At 41.7% G+C, this 16,721-nt stretch overlaps 1 protein-coding gene across 4 annotated transcripts in view; it reads right to left on the bottom strand.

Moving 5' to 3' along the window:
• Positions 1–16,721, bottom strand: part of LOC134220273 (disco-interacting protein 2) — a 571,865-nt gene that overhangs the window by 294,203 nt on the left and 260,941 nt on the right. The gene's annotated exons all lie outside the window — the stretch shown is intronic.

Raw genomic sequence — 16,721 nt, 5'->3', positions numbered from 1 at the left:
ACAGCGGCTTTGGGAGAGTTCGTCGAATGACATTCCGTTGAATGACGTTTAGTCGAATGACATTTAGTCGAAAGTACATTTGGTCGAAGGGACATTTAGTCAAATGGACATTAAGTCGAATGGACATTTAGTCGAAGGGGCCATCCAGAAACCACGTGGTCATATTTTTGAAGATTTTCAACCCCCCCTCCCCCCATGTGGCTTATCGTGGTCATTTGGCAGACTGAACATTTTTCAGAGAGAATTGTTCAAAAATCATTCTGAATGCCAGCACTTTATCAGGATGATATGAAGTAATGTCAAAGTTTTTACAGGAAATTTCTTTACTGGATTTTTCCTGAATATCCACAAGAAATTCTTTTGAAGTTTTTTCTTGGATTATTGTAAAAACATGAATATTTTTCAAATTTGTAGCTGCAGTCCGCTGATGCAAAAGTGTCGGCGGCGTTATGCTAAAAACCATCTGCGGCGGTGTCGTGGCGCGGCGGAATTTTTTTTTATATTTTCCCATTTTTCCCTTCCTTTTTCCTTTTTGAGACTGAATCGCAACCTGTTCTTTCCTTTATTTTTTTATGGAAAAAGGATCTAAGGCTAAGATGGTCAAATAGCGCAGATATGCATCGGTGTTACGACCGACGCTGCGTTACCGGTTTTTCTCGATGCACACCTGCGTCTTTTCAACGCTGAGTTGAAAAGACGCTACGTCGGCATCGGCCCTAAGATGCGCTTTGCGTTTAATGATTAAATCATTAAATTTTAATGATTTGTATTTTTTACACCGCTTTTGTTATTCACCAAAAGTTTTTCGTGTAAAAAAAACCACGTGGTTCGATAGCAACACCCCCCCCCCCCCCCCCATGTGGCTTATCGTGGTCATTTTGCAACCCCCCCATATATGACCACGTGGTTTCTGGACGGCCCCAAATGACATTTAGTCGAAAGGACATTTAGTCGAATGGAAATTTAGTCGAATGTTGAAAGTGTTTAGTCAGTAATAGGTAATTAGTTAAATGGATAATTCGTCAATAGATTTTTGGTTGAATTTGAATAAATAATCCACAAGATTCATGGATAAACTGATAAGAGGAATTCAGTCGACGTTAGGACGTGTGGAAGAGCGGAAGAAACGAATATGGATGTCAATGCGGATTCTTCACCAGAGCTAAACAAACTTCTGGAGACTCTGGTGTATTATAGAAAAATTGAAAACCTACAGAAATAGCAAAATATTAGGTACTGATGGTGAAATACCCTCTATTTTTTTCGGCACATTATCAAAAACCAATGATATCAATGTTACTTCTTCATCGTAGTCGGCTTTGAAACATTTCGTTGATTGACAGCTAATCTAATGACATTTGGTCAAATGACATTTCGTCGAAAGGACGTTTAGTCGAAAGGACATTTGGTCGAATGAAAATGATTTTCTTATTCTTTTCATTGAAACTCTTTCTTTCACTCAATACAATAATTAGTTCAGAATGAAATTGTCTTCCAACCATAATTCGTTTATTATTGGCCGAATATTTAATTCAGACCAAATGGTCATATGAATTTCTGGTGAAATGGTGACTGAATTTCTTTTGACCAGGTGGTATAGATTCTTCGTAGTCGGTTAGAGGGGTTCGCCAAAGTCAATATCCAGTCGGATATATTATCCGGATATTCACCGTTTTCGTATTATTTATTGTTTTTATGGACCCATCATTCTTTGGACAATATTGGAGCAATAATTATGTGACTTTTAGAAAACCCGAATAAATCATTTATTTTTTATTTATTTTTTTTTTTGATATTGACTAAAGTTCTTTTCTTTCAAATAGCCATTCGACGGAACAATGTTAGACTAAATTTACCAAGATTTTTAATTCCGAAACTTCCTTTCGACCAAACGTCATTCGACCAAATGTACGAAGATTTTTCATACTTAAATCAGATATCGACTAAATGGCAATTCGACCAAATGTCCTTTCGACGTAGTGTCCTTTCGACCAAACGTCATTCGACCAAATGTCCTGCGTATCTAGTGGATTAAAAAAAACATTTTCGACTAAATGTCCTTTCGACCAAATGTCCATTCGACGTAATGTCTTTTCGACCAAATGTCATTCGACTAAATGTCATTCCACGAAATGTCTTTCGACGAAATGGTATAGATTCCTAACAGCAATAAATGTAAAATCAGATTCTTGCGAGAAAATTTCACTTGGTTGCCAACATCAGCCTTTCGATGATTTGTCAAACGCCATCCATGCGAATAAATGTTTGCAGCGTCTCCTTCCGACGCGCTCTTGTGATTCTGGTGCCCAAGGAAGGCGACTTTCTATTTACTGTCACCAAGCGATTGTGATTTGCTTAGCTCTCATGCCAAGCGCACATTATGCCTAATTAGAGATGTGCGGCGCCGATTCAAAATCTAAGAAGCACGCAGAATTTTCTGATAGATATCTCCAACGCATCACGTTGTTTTTTCGTTGAATTTTTCATGAAAACACCAATTATTTCCTTGAAAAAACTAAGGATAACTTCGAGTACGAATTCTGAAGGATTATCCGTATTTTAAAACTTTATTACCATGTTTTGGAATTTCTGTTGAAATCAAAAAAAATCTCATTGAAATGGATTTTTTGTTCGGAGAAGAAAGTCAAATGTTGTTTGGCCAAACATGGCATTTAACCGAACAAACCGTTTAGCGAAAGCCCATCTAGCCTAAAGTTATTTCGTCAAAAATGTCATACGCTGAAAAAATCCGTTGGTCGAATAGCTCAATTGACCGAAATGTCCGTTTGACAGGAAGGGCCATTTGGCCGAAATGGACATCCGGCCTAAAGTGTCGGACAAACGGCAGTTTCAGCGTAAAGGCATGTTAGGGCAAACAATTTTATTGGCCAAATTACGAGCTCAGACGAATCTCCCTTTCGGCGGCATTCGAACAAATTACTTTTTGTCGAATTACTTTCGACCAAACGACAGGAAGGGCCATTTGGCCGAATAAATCATTAGACCCATCCGGTCAAACATATCGTTCAGTCGAACTGGTCATTTGGCCGAAAAAGTCGTCTGGTGAAATAGATCATTTGACTGAAAATACCGTTTGCCGAAAACGTCCTTTGGTCGAAAAGGTCATTTCTAGACCAACATTTGAAAAGGGCGTAACAGCCAAAATTTGATCTCTCCAGTATTTTGTCTATGTATATAGCTATGTGTGTAGATAAGGAATCCGAAGGAATAAATTTTGGCTGTTACGCCCTTTTCAAATGTTGGTCTAGATTTGGCCGAAATGACCGTCTGGCTGGAAAGCCGTTTGGTCTTATGATCCATTCAGCCAAATGGCCCTTTCTGTCAAACTACCATTACGACCAAACGGCATTTTCGGGCTCATTCAGCCAAACGACCATTTCGGCCAAACAACGGATTTTCCAGCTGATTGACGCTTTGGTCAAATGAAATTTTTAATCAAACCGTTCTTCATTTATAACCGTCTCGCCCAAAATGTCTTTTCGTCGAATGATTTTCGGCCAAACGATACTTTCCTAATTAATTGCATATTATTCGGGAACTCGACCGCACAAATTTTTTTGTATAAATATCTTGACTGCTCATATGAACAGCACATGGACCTCTACACAACAAGACCACTTAAAGGCCTCATAGGCATCTTCCGATGGATACATAAAGCTTTATAAAAAAAAAGTTTCAAAATAGTTGAAAATAGTGACTTTTTGCGAGAAAAAATGATTTTAGTGACTTGAGGTCGAACAAAGAGACTTTTTAGTGACTAGCCCGAAAAAAGTGACCAAAGTCACTAAAAAGTTATCAAATCACTAAAAAATGACCCGCTACTAGGCCTGAGACTGTATTGTTTTTTTTTATGGTGCCACATATTGTATCCATACTGTGGATACAATATGTCAACATATTTCTCTAATGTGACTGTTACGGTGTAAGGTGCCAATACCCATTGGTGGTAAAAGTCCCCATGCTGTAACCCCTTGGTGAGCTGAATCATCCCTCGGAATATCACTGAACATGGACTGTCATTCGGTTATGTAGAATATGGGACAAAGTAAATTGAAAAGTAAAACGATAGTGTGCTTGAAGGTATGATTGTGAATTTATTAGAATGAATTTGTAATAATTATATATTATACTAGTATTTATATCAGCTCTGCGGAGACCGATGGTTCGGTGGAATATAGGAATAATAAAATCAGAACCTAAAAAGAACTAATAGTAAGTTATCATTGAAGTAATTATATTCACTTAAATGTGAGGTTATTCGCAGACAATAATCTACAGTTTTTGAAGCTGGCGGTAAAAGAATAGGTGAATTGTTGGGTATTTTATTATGTATTAAAACTGTATAGCTTTTAGCTTTATTATACCCAAACAACCCGGTGTATAGTGCTTAATCGAAGGAAAATCCGATCCACCCAACAGTGACTATACTTGCAATTGTGTTTGAATCGATTGAGAACAGAATATTTAAGCATTCAATGACTTCTGGAAGAAAAAGGTCAAATTGAATATAACCAATATAAAAATATTTGACTCCTAGCTACTAGTTTCTGCAATATGCATTATTTTGCCTTAAATTTCATTGTTGAACGTTAAAACTGCCCTGATTTAAAAATTAAATATTGTATGTATTGTTTTACAATGAAAATACAATTCAAACTATTGTATTTTGGGGTCGTACACTAATTATGTAGTCACTTGTGGGAGAGGGAGGGAGGTGTCTGCCATTTTTTTACGTCCCGTGTAAATAAAAAAAAAGATTTGTATAGGAAAAAAATTAAATGGGAGGGTGGGGTGTTGAAAAACACATAAAAATTGTATTGTTGCGAAACTTAGCAACCCGTATATTCTATTGCGAAAACTTAATTTACAGTTCAGTAAACAGCTCATAACATTACATTCTAATGTATTTATATGATGCATATACAATATAGTATAAAATGCCCAATAGTGGACCCCCTAGTAGCAAAATTTTGCTCAAATAATGAGTGGAAATTTTCAACATATTAATTTCGAGTGATATCTAATATCAAGTTCTGCATCTCCCCTTAACAATACTTACATAAAACATTCAACGATGTTATTCGTTGAAATTGGGATTTCAAAGTCTGACTAAATTTGCCCTACCGTAGAGCGTAGACCCCTTGGGGGTCCATAATAGGAAATTGCTTCCCTATAGTCGACACCTCATTTGATTTTCATGTTCCGTTTAGGAATGTTCTTCTTCCCTATTATGGCCCCCCAAAATATTCTTATAATGGACACTCTCGTATCACTATGACGCTACCATTAGCAGTGTTTAACAAGTATAACAACATTAACTTTACCCTGCAGATAGTTGAAAGACTCGAGGCTAAACTGTGTGCAGCGGAAGCAACTTTCCAGCAATTAGTTGAAAAAGCCTGGCTGAACTGATCACTGGACAAATCGAGTTAGGGGTTTTATTGCGTACTAACTCTTCATGAACTGTTAACAATGTTAGTGAGGGGAACACACGGAAATTCTTGTTACTGAGCAAGTTCTTTAGCTAGAAATGGTTTTGTAGATGGAGATAAATCCCAGGTTTGTAGCTTTACTGGTGATATTCTAGAAGCAAGACAAGGATATGACTAGGGCTCCGATGCATGGCCAAAAACCTGTTCTGTTTTCTCAAGAAAGAATTGATTTCCTATTGTCAAGGGACGCGCCTTCAATGGGATTGCTCTCTGTGAAGGGTCCAAATAGCGGGACCTTGTCATTATGTTCTTGAGCAAACAAAACAAGAACTGTATCGAAACCGCAGCTTGAAGCTTGAGCTTGAGCTTGATTGACTGCTCGTAGTTGCTGCATTATGACCAGATCAGCTGTTCTTGCACAGGGAACCAACAGATGTTTGCTTGGGACTAGCACACATCTTCAATGTACAAGTACTGGTGATCTCATTTGTTACGTCATACTGGCGCCTGCCACGTCAAAATGCAAGTCAATGTAGGGAAGGGGAGGAAATGATGATGCAATCACTCGCCCACTGCAAGCCGAATATACCTCTGCACTTGCCACGAGTTCATGCGGAATTTGTTGGAATTTCTGGGTTAGGTTGGAGAGGCAGAGGTCCGTCTTGGTTAACGAGCTGCCAATGTGATAGATAGGAGATGGTAACTGATGGAATTTCTAATTGGATGTAGGAAACGAGCTCTATAGTTCATTTCCAATTCTAGCAGATTACTGTTAGAATACTCAAATTGAAGGTATAGGAATAGTAATGGAAACGGTTTGGAAGTCCATTTCCAGTTCTAGCGATTGCTAGAACATGAGAAATATAGAGAAAGATACAAAGTAGGAGAATGGAACGGACCTGGGATTGAACCCACGACCTCCTGCGTATGAGGCAGAAGCAGTAGCCATATGACTACCAATCCCGTTTGTATCGAAACCGCAGCTTGTAATGGAGACGTTCGACATGCACTTTACACTAATAATACGAGTAATGCTACAATAGACCTAATAACTGGTCGCAGTGGAATATCCGAACAGGAAAAAAACTATTTACTGAACTGTAAATGAAGTTCTTGCAATAGATGCGTCTGCAAGGGACAAGGCGAAGGGCGGGGTTATGCCTTCTTTAAATGGATGCGTCTGCCCGGTATGAGTCGAAAGAAGTTGATAATGCCTTCTTTGAATCAATTGTTTATACTATTGAGCCAATGGTACATTTTTATCCGGGCTAGGTTATCAACCATAGGTATTTTCCTCTACTACAGGGTGTATGAAACTGAAGAAAACATTTATAAGCATGTTGTCTTCCGTAAACCTGTTAAATTAAATGTAAACAATATACTGCCGTAATCTGAAAAAGTGACGTATACGCCTTTTTCCAAAAATGGTGTTAACGAGTACTACTCATCGAGCTCTTTAACAGAAAAATGGAAAACATTCATGTTGTAAAATGGCGTTTACGTCACTTTTCCAGATAACGGCAGTGCAGGAAACATATATGATAATAAACTATGATGTTCTAGGATCTTCGAATTGTCCTGGAGTTTGAATTGAATGGTCTACCGAATCAACCACAGCTTCCATGATGTCTTCAGCAACGACTTCAACCCAATTTCGTTCACCAAGTATGTATGGATTACTTGCAGTCTGCATCCAGGCATATTAAGATTTCTAAGATATCCAAGTCGTCCTAGAATTTGAATCGAATGGTCTACCGACGAATGGCTTAAAGACGCGGAATCAACCTAATTATGTCCCCGAGTATTTGTCTTTCATTTGCGTCTCAAATCCAGACTTATGATATGATGTGGCCGGATATTCTGCCTAATCGCACCAAGCGCCAACTAAAAAAATACGATTTTTCGGCAGATTTATTTGATCATAAATCATAACTGAGGATATCCTTCAACAATTGTACGTATAAAATGGTATAAAATGATTTCCGTTTTCCTAATACAAACAAAATATCGAAAGTAAGTCAAAAAGCCGCTTGGTGCGGTTTGGCAGAACCCCGACCATGTGAGATCTCTAAATTATCCTGGAGCTTGAATCAAAAAGTTTACTGAATCAACCACGACCTTCATGATGTGAGCAATTAGGTTGCTGTATTCATAGCTTGGTTTCGTTTAGGATTCAGATCCTATTTTGGACACCTTGAATTATTTTATCGATCTCGACGTTTCTTGCATTTCTAAGACATACGTACACAATTCCATTTAAACATTTGTCACTAACAAGTAAGATAAAATAAATCTTAACAAGTCCCCAACCTCGGAATTAATCCTCAACCAATATGTCCTCCAAGTATATGCGTTTCACTTGCGTCTCATTTTCAGACATATGAGATACTGCATGATTTCCAAACTGTTCTGGTATTGAAATAAAAGCATCTACCAGATGCATCACGGCTTCCAATTTCATTCATTTATTTTGTTAACATCTAAACAGATAACACTGAATCAACAATTTGACGCCACAATGCACGGTTCGAGGCCGCATCTCTCCATCCTCGGATACGCCCCACGCTCGCCAAGTCGTTCTGCACCTGGTCTGCCCATCTCACTCGCTGCGCTCCACGCCGTCTCGTACCTGCCGGATCGGAAGCGAACACCATCTTTGCAGGGTTGCTGTCCGGCATTCTTGCAACATGTCCTGCCCATCGTACCCTTCCGGCTTTAGCTACCTTCTGGATACTGGGTTCGCCGTAGAGTTGGGCGAGCTCATGGTTCATTCTTCGCCGCCACACACCGTCTTCTTGCACACCGCCAAAGATGGTCCTAAGCACCCGTCTCTCGAATACTCCGAGTGCTTGCAAGTCCTCCTCGAGCATTGTCCATGTTTCATGTCCGTAGAGGACTACCGGTCTTATTAACGTCTTGTACATGACACATTTGGTGCGGTGGCGAATCTTTTTCGACCGCAGTTTCTTCTGGAGCCCGTAGTAGGCCCGACTTCCACAGATGATGCGCCTTCGTATTTCACGACTAACGTTGTTGTCAGCCGTTAGCAAGGATCCGAGGTAGACGAATTCCTCGACCACCTCGAAGGTATCCCCGTCTATCGTAACACTGCTTCCCAGGCGGGCCCTGTCGCGCTCGGTTCCGCCCACAAGCATGTACTTTGTCTTTGACGCATTCACCACCAGTCCAACTTTTGTTGCTTCACGTTTCAGGCGGGTGTACAGTTCTGCCACCTTTGCAAATGTTCGGCCGACAATGTCCATGTCATCCGCGAAGCAAATAAATTGACTGGATCTGTTGAAAATCGTACCCCGGCAGTTACACCCGGCTCTCCGCATGACACCTTCTAGCGCAATGTTGAACAACAGGCACGAAAGTCCATCACCTTGTCTTAGTCCCCGGCGCGATTCGAACGAACTGGAGTGTTCGCCCGAAATCTTCACACAGTTTTGCACACCATCCACCGTTGCTTTGATCAGTCTGGTAAGCTTCCCAGGGAAGCTGTTCTCGTCCATAACTTTCCATAGCTCTACGCGGTCTATACTGTCGTATGCCGCCTTGAAATCAACGAACAGATGGTGCGTTGGGACCTGGTATTCACGGCATTTTTGAAGGATTTGCCGTACAGTAAAGATCTGGTCCGTTGTCGAGCGGCCGTCAACGAAGCCGGCTTGATAAATTCCCACGAACTCGTTCACTAATGGTGACAGACGACGGAAGATGATCTGGGCTATCACTTTGTAGGCGGCATTAAGGATGGTAATCGCTCGAAAGTTCTCACACTCCAGTTTGTCGACTTTCTTGTAGATGGGGCATATAACCCCTTCCTTCCACTCCTCCGGTAGCTGTTCGGTTTCCCAGATTCTGACTATCAGTTTGTGCAGGCAAGTGGCCAGCTTTTCCGGACCCATCTTGATGAGCTCAGCTCCGATACCATCCTTACCAGCTGCTTTATTGGTCTTTAGCTGTTGAATGGTATCCTTAACTTCCCTCAAGGTGGGGGCTGGTTGGCTTCCATCGTCCGCTGAACTGACGTAGTCATCTCCTCCGCTGCCTAGACTTTCACTGCCTGTACTCTCAGCGCCATTCAGATGTTCCTCGTAGTGCAGTTTCCACCTTTCGATCACCACACGTTCGTCCGTCAAGATGCTCCCATCCTTATCCCGGCACATTTAGGCTCGCGGCACGAAGCCTTTGTAGGATGCGTTGAGCTTCTGATAGAACTTGCGTGTATCTTGAGAACGGCACAGCTGTTCCATCTCCTCGCACTCCGCTTCTTCCAGGCGGCGTTTCTTCTCCTGAAAAAGGCGGGTCTGCTGTCTCCGCTTCCGTCTATAACGTTCCACGTTCTGCCGGATACCTTGCTGCAGCGCGACCGCCCGCGCTGCGTCCTTCTCCTCCAGAATCTGTCTGCACTCTTCGTCGAACCAATCGTTCCGTCGACTTCGTCCCACATACCCGACGTTGTTCTCCGCTGCGTCGTTAATGGCTGCTTTAACTGTATTCCAGCAGTCCTCAAGAGGGCCCCATCGAGCTCACCCTCTTCCGGCAACGCTGCCTCGATATGCTGCGCGTATGCAGTGGCGACATCAGATTGCTTCAGTCGCTCTAGGTCGTACCGCGGCGGTCGTCGGTACCGAACATTGTTGATGACGGATAGTTTTGGGCGCAGTTTAACCATCACCAGATAGTGGTCAGAGTCGATGTTAGCGTCCTGATGTCCTGACGTCGATAATGTCGGAGAAGTGCCGTCCATCAATCAGAACGTGGTCGATTTGTGATTCTGTCTGCAGTGGTGATCTCCAGGTGTACCGATACGGGAGGCTGTGTTGAAAGTAGGTGGCCATATTCTTGGAGGCGGCGAAATCAATTAGTCGTAGGCCGTTTTCGTTCGTCAGCCGGTGAGCGCTGAACTTCCCAATAGTCGGTCTAAACTCCTCCTCTTGGCCAACCTGAGCGTTCAAATCTTCTATGATGATTTTGACGTCGTGGCTTGGGCAGCTGTCGTACTCACGTTCCAGCTGCACGTAGAATGCGTCCTTATCATCATCAGCGCTTCCGGAGTGTGGGCTATGGACGTTGATTATGCTGAAGTTGAAGAACCGGCCTTTGATCCTCAACCTGCACATTCTTTCATTGATCGGCCACCACCCGATCACGCGCCTTTGCATATCGCCCATCACTATGAAAGCTGTTCCCAGCTCATGTGTGTTGCCGCAGCTCTGGTAGATGGTATGATTACCTCTAAACGTTCGCACCATTGATCCCTTCCAACAAACCTCCTGCAGCGCTACGATGCCGAATCCACGGTCCTTGAGCACATCGGCGAGTATGCGTGTGCTCCCGATGAAGTTGAGAGATTTGCAGTTCCACGAACCGAGTTTCCAATCGCTAGTCCCTTTTCGTCGCAGTGGTCTTCGCCGATGGTTCCGGTCCGTACTCTCTTGTTGATTGTTCGTTGCTTATGATTTTTAAAGGCTGGCTTGCAGGGCCTGACACCAAACCCCTAAATTTCCGGAGGACCATTCCTCCTTATTTCCGGTGGACCATGGTGCACAGTTTCACTTAGAGTCCCTCGCTGGCACTCGGACGATGATCAGCCGCCCCTAACATGGAGAACAGACGCTGTTGTGAGCCGATGCTGACATGGAGAACAGACCCTCAATAAGATTTGCACCTCCGGAGAGGAGCAAACCCCCCCTTCCCTGTCAGCATACGACCATAGTTCCCACCGGGGTTGGTTACCCAATCTTCCCTAAGGTTGCTCGTATCCCGGCCAGCACCGCGGGGAGGTAGGGATAGGAGTTGCTGGGTGAGAGGCTAAGGACCGCGAGATGGGGTCTATTTTATTCCTTCAGGTACGCGAAGTACCAATGGTACGCTTTACCCAGCATTTGCCGTGCCGGCTTCCAATTAATCATCAGCCTTAGCATCAAGCCAATTAAGTATGTCCTCTAAGCATAGTTAAGGAGTTCCCTGTGAATTTCCCGAAGCAATTTCTGAAGAGTTTTCTGTGTAATGTCATAATAAATTACTAGTAGAACTCTTAAGGGAACTAACTGTGGAATTTCTAAAGCAATTCGACCTCAACAAACTGGAGATCTTAAACCATCTAATATGTCTAAATATGAACTATAAGTAAAACACCTTGGTGAGCTGCGCATCCAGAGAAAACAATAAATCACCTATGAGACCTGGAGAAAGATCCTGCCTCCTGCTTGTAAGGCAGAAGCGGCAGTTACTACATCTAACCGGTGATTGTTAGATTTTCTAACAATTCTGTATAAGAACCTGCTCAAACCTGTATAAGAACCGGGCATATGCGATAATGCTAGATTCTTATACAAATATTGTATGAGACATTACAATTTTGCATGCTTGTTCTATAATATTTATTTGTGAGCTTACATTTTTTGGTTAGGAATCTAACAATTTCGCATATACCCAGTTATTATATAGGTTTTGGTAGGTTCTTATCAGGGATTGAATCCTAAAGAGAAAGAACAAGTCTCTCACTTATCATCTCTGTATACATATACGATACGTAGCATACCGCGAGAGACTTTTTTCGCAAGCTGTCATGATAGAGAACTGATTCGGGATGCTATACCCCATGATAAATTTCTTTTAGAAAGCTCCAAATCCGGGGAGCACTGGCTCTGATGATGCATTTCAACTTGTTCTACACAGCTGTGCAGTAACCAACACGATCGGAGCGAAAACAAAGCGAGAATCATCATTTTTCTGTGGGGGCTGCCTATCCGATTCTGTTTTTTCGCACTTGTATACAAGTTTGATAAATTTGTTATCATGGCTTGTTATGATTCGGAACAGTTTTTGCCTCTCTTTTATCGTTGTTCGTTATCTATTGAGAGCGATTTCTGCAAACCCTGGTTCTTATACATAATTGTTAGAAAATCGCTGTTGGAAAGTCGCTGGTTGGGTGTAGACCACCGAGCTCGTCTTGAACGCGTCCAAGCACTTATCCAAGCACCTTAAGAAGTTTGAAAAAGTACGATTTTCAAAATCGAAGAATTTTATAAAATTTATGGAATTACTTACATTCAACTAAGCAAGAATTATCCGTAGCTGTAGTATTTGTTGAGAAGTAACTCAACAACGACGGTGAAGGGGCAGCAGGGACTATGTCCAAGGGCTTGACGACCCCTCCCCATGGCCACTGCGAGTTAGTGGACCTGCCTAGGATGTGGTGGGGTTTGACAGTGGGCTCTGTTAAACCTCTACAAAAAGCTGCATGTGTCCATAAGCAGGTCCTATCAAACCCAGTCAACACATGAACGTATATGGTGTCGTGTAGGATGCTGAAGTGCAGGCGATAGAGGTACTTTTCCACACAACATGTATGTAATGTATATCGTCTCCAATTTAGCATCTTGTATTGCACCATGTGCGATTTTATGTAGACTGGGAAGCGACCGTGTGCCGCTCAAAGCGCACAAGCCCAACAAGAGTGCCAACCGGCACATCAGGATTAATACCAGTGAGATCCTGATTACGGTATACTGGTCAAGGTAAGTGACACACACACGCGCGCGAAAGTAATGCAAAATAAACGACATGTAAAATTAACGTAAATTTACATTCTTACTTAACGTCAAATAGAGATAAAATAAGGGTTGCTGAATAACATTAGCTTTCCGATTACCATCAATTATTTTTAATTTTAATCCCGTTTCTTTTTTACTTTTCTTACGTTAATGATATGATAACGCGGGCGCCTAATCCGAAATTCAAATGAACAATCGCTCACTTTGAGCGATTGATTGTTTATTCTCGCGAAGAATGAACAATTGAACAAATTAAGGAAATGCTAATACTGCTGTGTAGAAGTTTCATAGGTCACATCACTTTCCATGGTGAATCCCGATCTATGTTACTGATAACCCTACCCAACTAACACTACTTCCTTCCCGTGGTAAATGTGGAGATGCAGAGGTATTCTCGGTCTCTAGTAGCAACAATTACCACACACTCACATTCCCTCCCTTTCCCAACTGACTGTAAGGACTTGGCCGGCGCCGTTATTGATCAACATTTGCGAGCTGCTGAAACGTGCACTTCGAGAATAGTTGGTAAATCCCAACCACTATTCACTTGGATCGTAGTTCAATTTGCACCAGTTCTGATCAATCACAGAGTAGCAACCATTGATATGTACAGTCAGTCTAAGCTAAGCTAAGCTAAGCTAAGAAGTAACTCAATAACGACGGTGATTTAGAATATGCTACCACAAATTTGAATTTGACATCTGGCCTGGGTTCTGCCAAATCACACCAAGCGCTTCACACCAAAAAATTACCCATTTTCCTGTCCAAACTTTCGTTCAGCAGATTCAATTGATCACACATCGTATCGGATATTAGTCAAACTTATTACTGAGGATACCTTACAACAAATTTACGTATGAATTGAAATGAAATTATTTCCGGTTTCCTTTTACGAACAAAATATCACAAGTCAGAACCCCGACCATCTGTCACTTCAAATTATCAACAAAGCGATATGTCTAAACCCTTGAACATAGCATGGGAATGAAGCAAGGTGCTCAAACCAATGACCCTATTCCGGCGCGCCATGGGAAGCCAACGCAACAACAACATGCTTCCCTTCGATCGATTCTCTGTCAGAACCACGCAGCATTCGATTGGAGAATGCAGAACCCGTCGCAGTTTATGGGTTGATAAAGTTTATGAATTATCTTTCAAGCTGTCAACTACCGTTAGTTTTCTGTGCTGTCTCATGGCTGCACGAGTTTGGGTCTTCGTGAATGCCAGCCGGTAAAAATTTGAATAAAATGAAAACGTTCAATAGAAAATTTAAAAAAATCCAATAAATAAATAAGAATTTTAAAAAATATGAATAAAAAATATAAATATAATTTTTTTAAAAATATGAACATTTAAAAAAATAGCTATTTACATGGGGCCCTCCTTAGCCGTGTGGTAAGACGCGCGGCTACAAAGCAAGGCCATGCTGAGGGTGGCTGGGTTCGATTCCCGGTGCCGGTCTAGGCCATTTTCGGATTGGAAGTTGTCTCGACTTCCCTGGGCATAAAAGTACCATCGTGTTAGCCTCATGATATACAAATGCAAAAATGGTAACTTGGCTTAGAAACCTCGCAGTTAATAACTGTGGAAGTGCTTAATGAACACTAAGCTGCGAGGCGGCTCTGTCCCAGTGTGGGGATGTAATGCCAATAATAATAATAAGAAGAAGAAGCTATTTACATAAACCAAACTGCAATGATAAAAGTAAAAACTTCCAAAACAAAATCCAACTTTTGATTCAATTTAAATGGCAAATTTTGATTTGTTTAAGAAAATTATAGTTAGGTATAGTAATATTTTTTACTCAATTTTATCTATAAGCAAATTTCTAGTTTTCTATGCAGTTTTTATAATTCTTTAGAGGAACTTTATTTGGCTGCCGTAAATAGATTACTCAACTAACTAACAGCGCCGCGCCACCAACGTGAAGTCAGTGGCTGATAGCTGGAACCAATATCATTCTGGACCATCGTCTCACCGCCAAAGCCATTCCCACCTCGCCGGCAAGATCACAATGACGAAGGGATGCTACACTGACCCGAAACCTTTTAATTGAGTTCTTCTTTTTTGTTTTGTTTTTGGTGGCGTGATGGCTTCCTGTGGAGAGCTTTGGCGGCGATTGAAGTGCTACCGACCGATAGAACTCTTTACGGAGTGTGACGCAATATTTTTCGCTGCTCGACGAATTTCGGACATCTTTGTAGGATTCGTCGGGTGATTAGATTCGAACGGTGATTGGTGGAAGAGGAAATTGGTATTGATGATCGACATAAATCTTTATTGGAGTCAATGACGTGGGGCATTGAGGAATATAAAAAAATATCCAAAGGAATTTCATTGATTATGTCAATAAAATTAACTCTGTTATATAGAATTATATAGAGCTTACGTTCTGATTTCAATTCCGTTATTTCAAGTGTGAAATCATAAGAAATTTAATGGGCCTTCCATCCATCTATTGATAACATAAAGCGCCGGATTTTCTCGTACTTAATCCTTCGTGAAACGTTGGCATTAACAAGCAATTATTTACATAGAGTAGCACTAGCTCAATTGTTATTCAACACCATAAAATAACCTTAAATGGCAGTTTTCCATACTACCAGGGAAATTCTTCCACGTCCGCCTATCAGTGCGAAAGATCATCTAAGAGCACTTACACATCTACCGCGAGATCGATCACCGCCGGCATCTCTGCCTTTGTGCAATGCTCTCAGGCAGGTGTGATTGACAACGTGCGAACTCGGCTGCCGGTTAGTCATTAGTGCTTTACTTACAATGACCAGATCATTCGGACTGTGCGACATTATAGGAATTAAGGTGAAGGCACAAAAGTTACAAAATCTGAATGTTTTTCAAATAAGCGTTGCAAAGAGATAGGATCAATTGGTTTCAATTAACGTCAACTAGTCCATTTACACAAAAGTGAAAAAAACTCAGGCTGTCATGTACCATTACCTTAATCTAGCAGACCGCTCAGGTATGTGTTGCAATTTTCCCAAGATTCTCCAATCGGATCCGTATCTCTGACGCAGCGGAATTCAAACTCACTTTAACTGCTAGCAAAAATCTAGTGCGACATTTTCCAAGCTCACTGCAATGACTGCACACATTCTATGCGATGAATTTCTGCGCCATCCATCGGCGGTGGTTTTGTTTGGCCCAAGCTCTAACACCTAGCCTAGACTAGAGTAAGGGTCGAGCATCGCGGAGCAGCATTAAATGGCAGTAAAGTGCAAGGTTGCACAAAATTTCGTAACTGCATCCGTGCCCGTGGTGTGTTTCTACTCCAGCGCTGCAGGAACGACGAGTATCTGCTACAGTCTATAGATGGGAGGTTTTCGGAAAATCGGTAATGGAGAAGAACAACATACGACGAGTGTATTTTCGAGCGACTGAACCGACGCACATAAAAAACGTCAATTCATGGTCATTATCAACGACAACTCGACCAATGGATTTTGTTTTCGTAAAGTAAATGACCCGAAAAATGGACCATTTTGCGCGAGCAAACCGGATTCTGCGTATAAACAACAACGGGTGGACATCTTTATCGAAAGGATGATGTCGAACGACAGTATGCAGCTCGTTTACAGCGCTGCAAGGTGCAACGATAAAAACGTGACCACTAGGGTGTGCACACTTAAAAAAAAAAGGTAATTGATTATTAGATCAAGTTACCTAGTGTGTAGCTCTTCAT

The sequence above is a fragment of the Armigeres subalbatus genome, chromosome 3 (genome assembly GCF_024139115.2).
Source record: "Armigeres subalbatus isolate Guangzhou_Male chromosome 3, GZ_Asu_2, whole genome shotgun sequence".
NCBI lineage: Eukaryota > Metazoa > Arthropoda > Insecta > Diptera > Culicidae > Armigeres > Armigeres subalbatus.
Note: the sequence above shows the minus strand (reverse complement) of the source record. Positions and strands in the feature narration are given on the sequence as shown.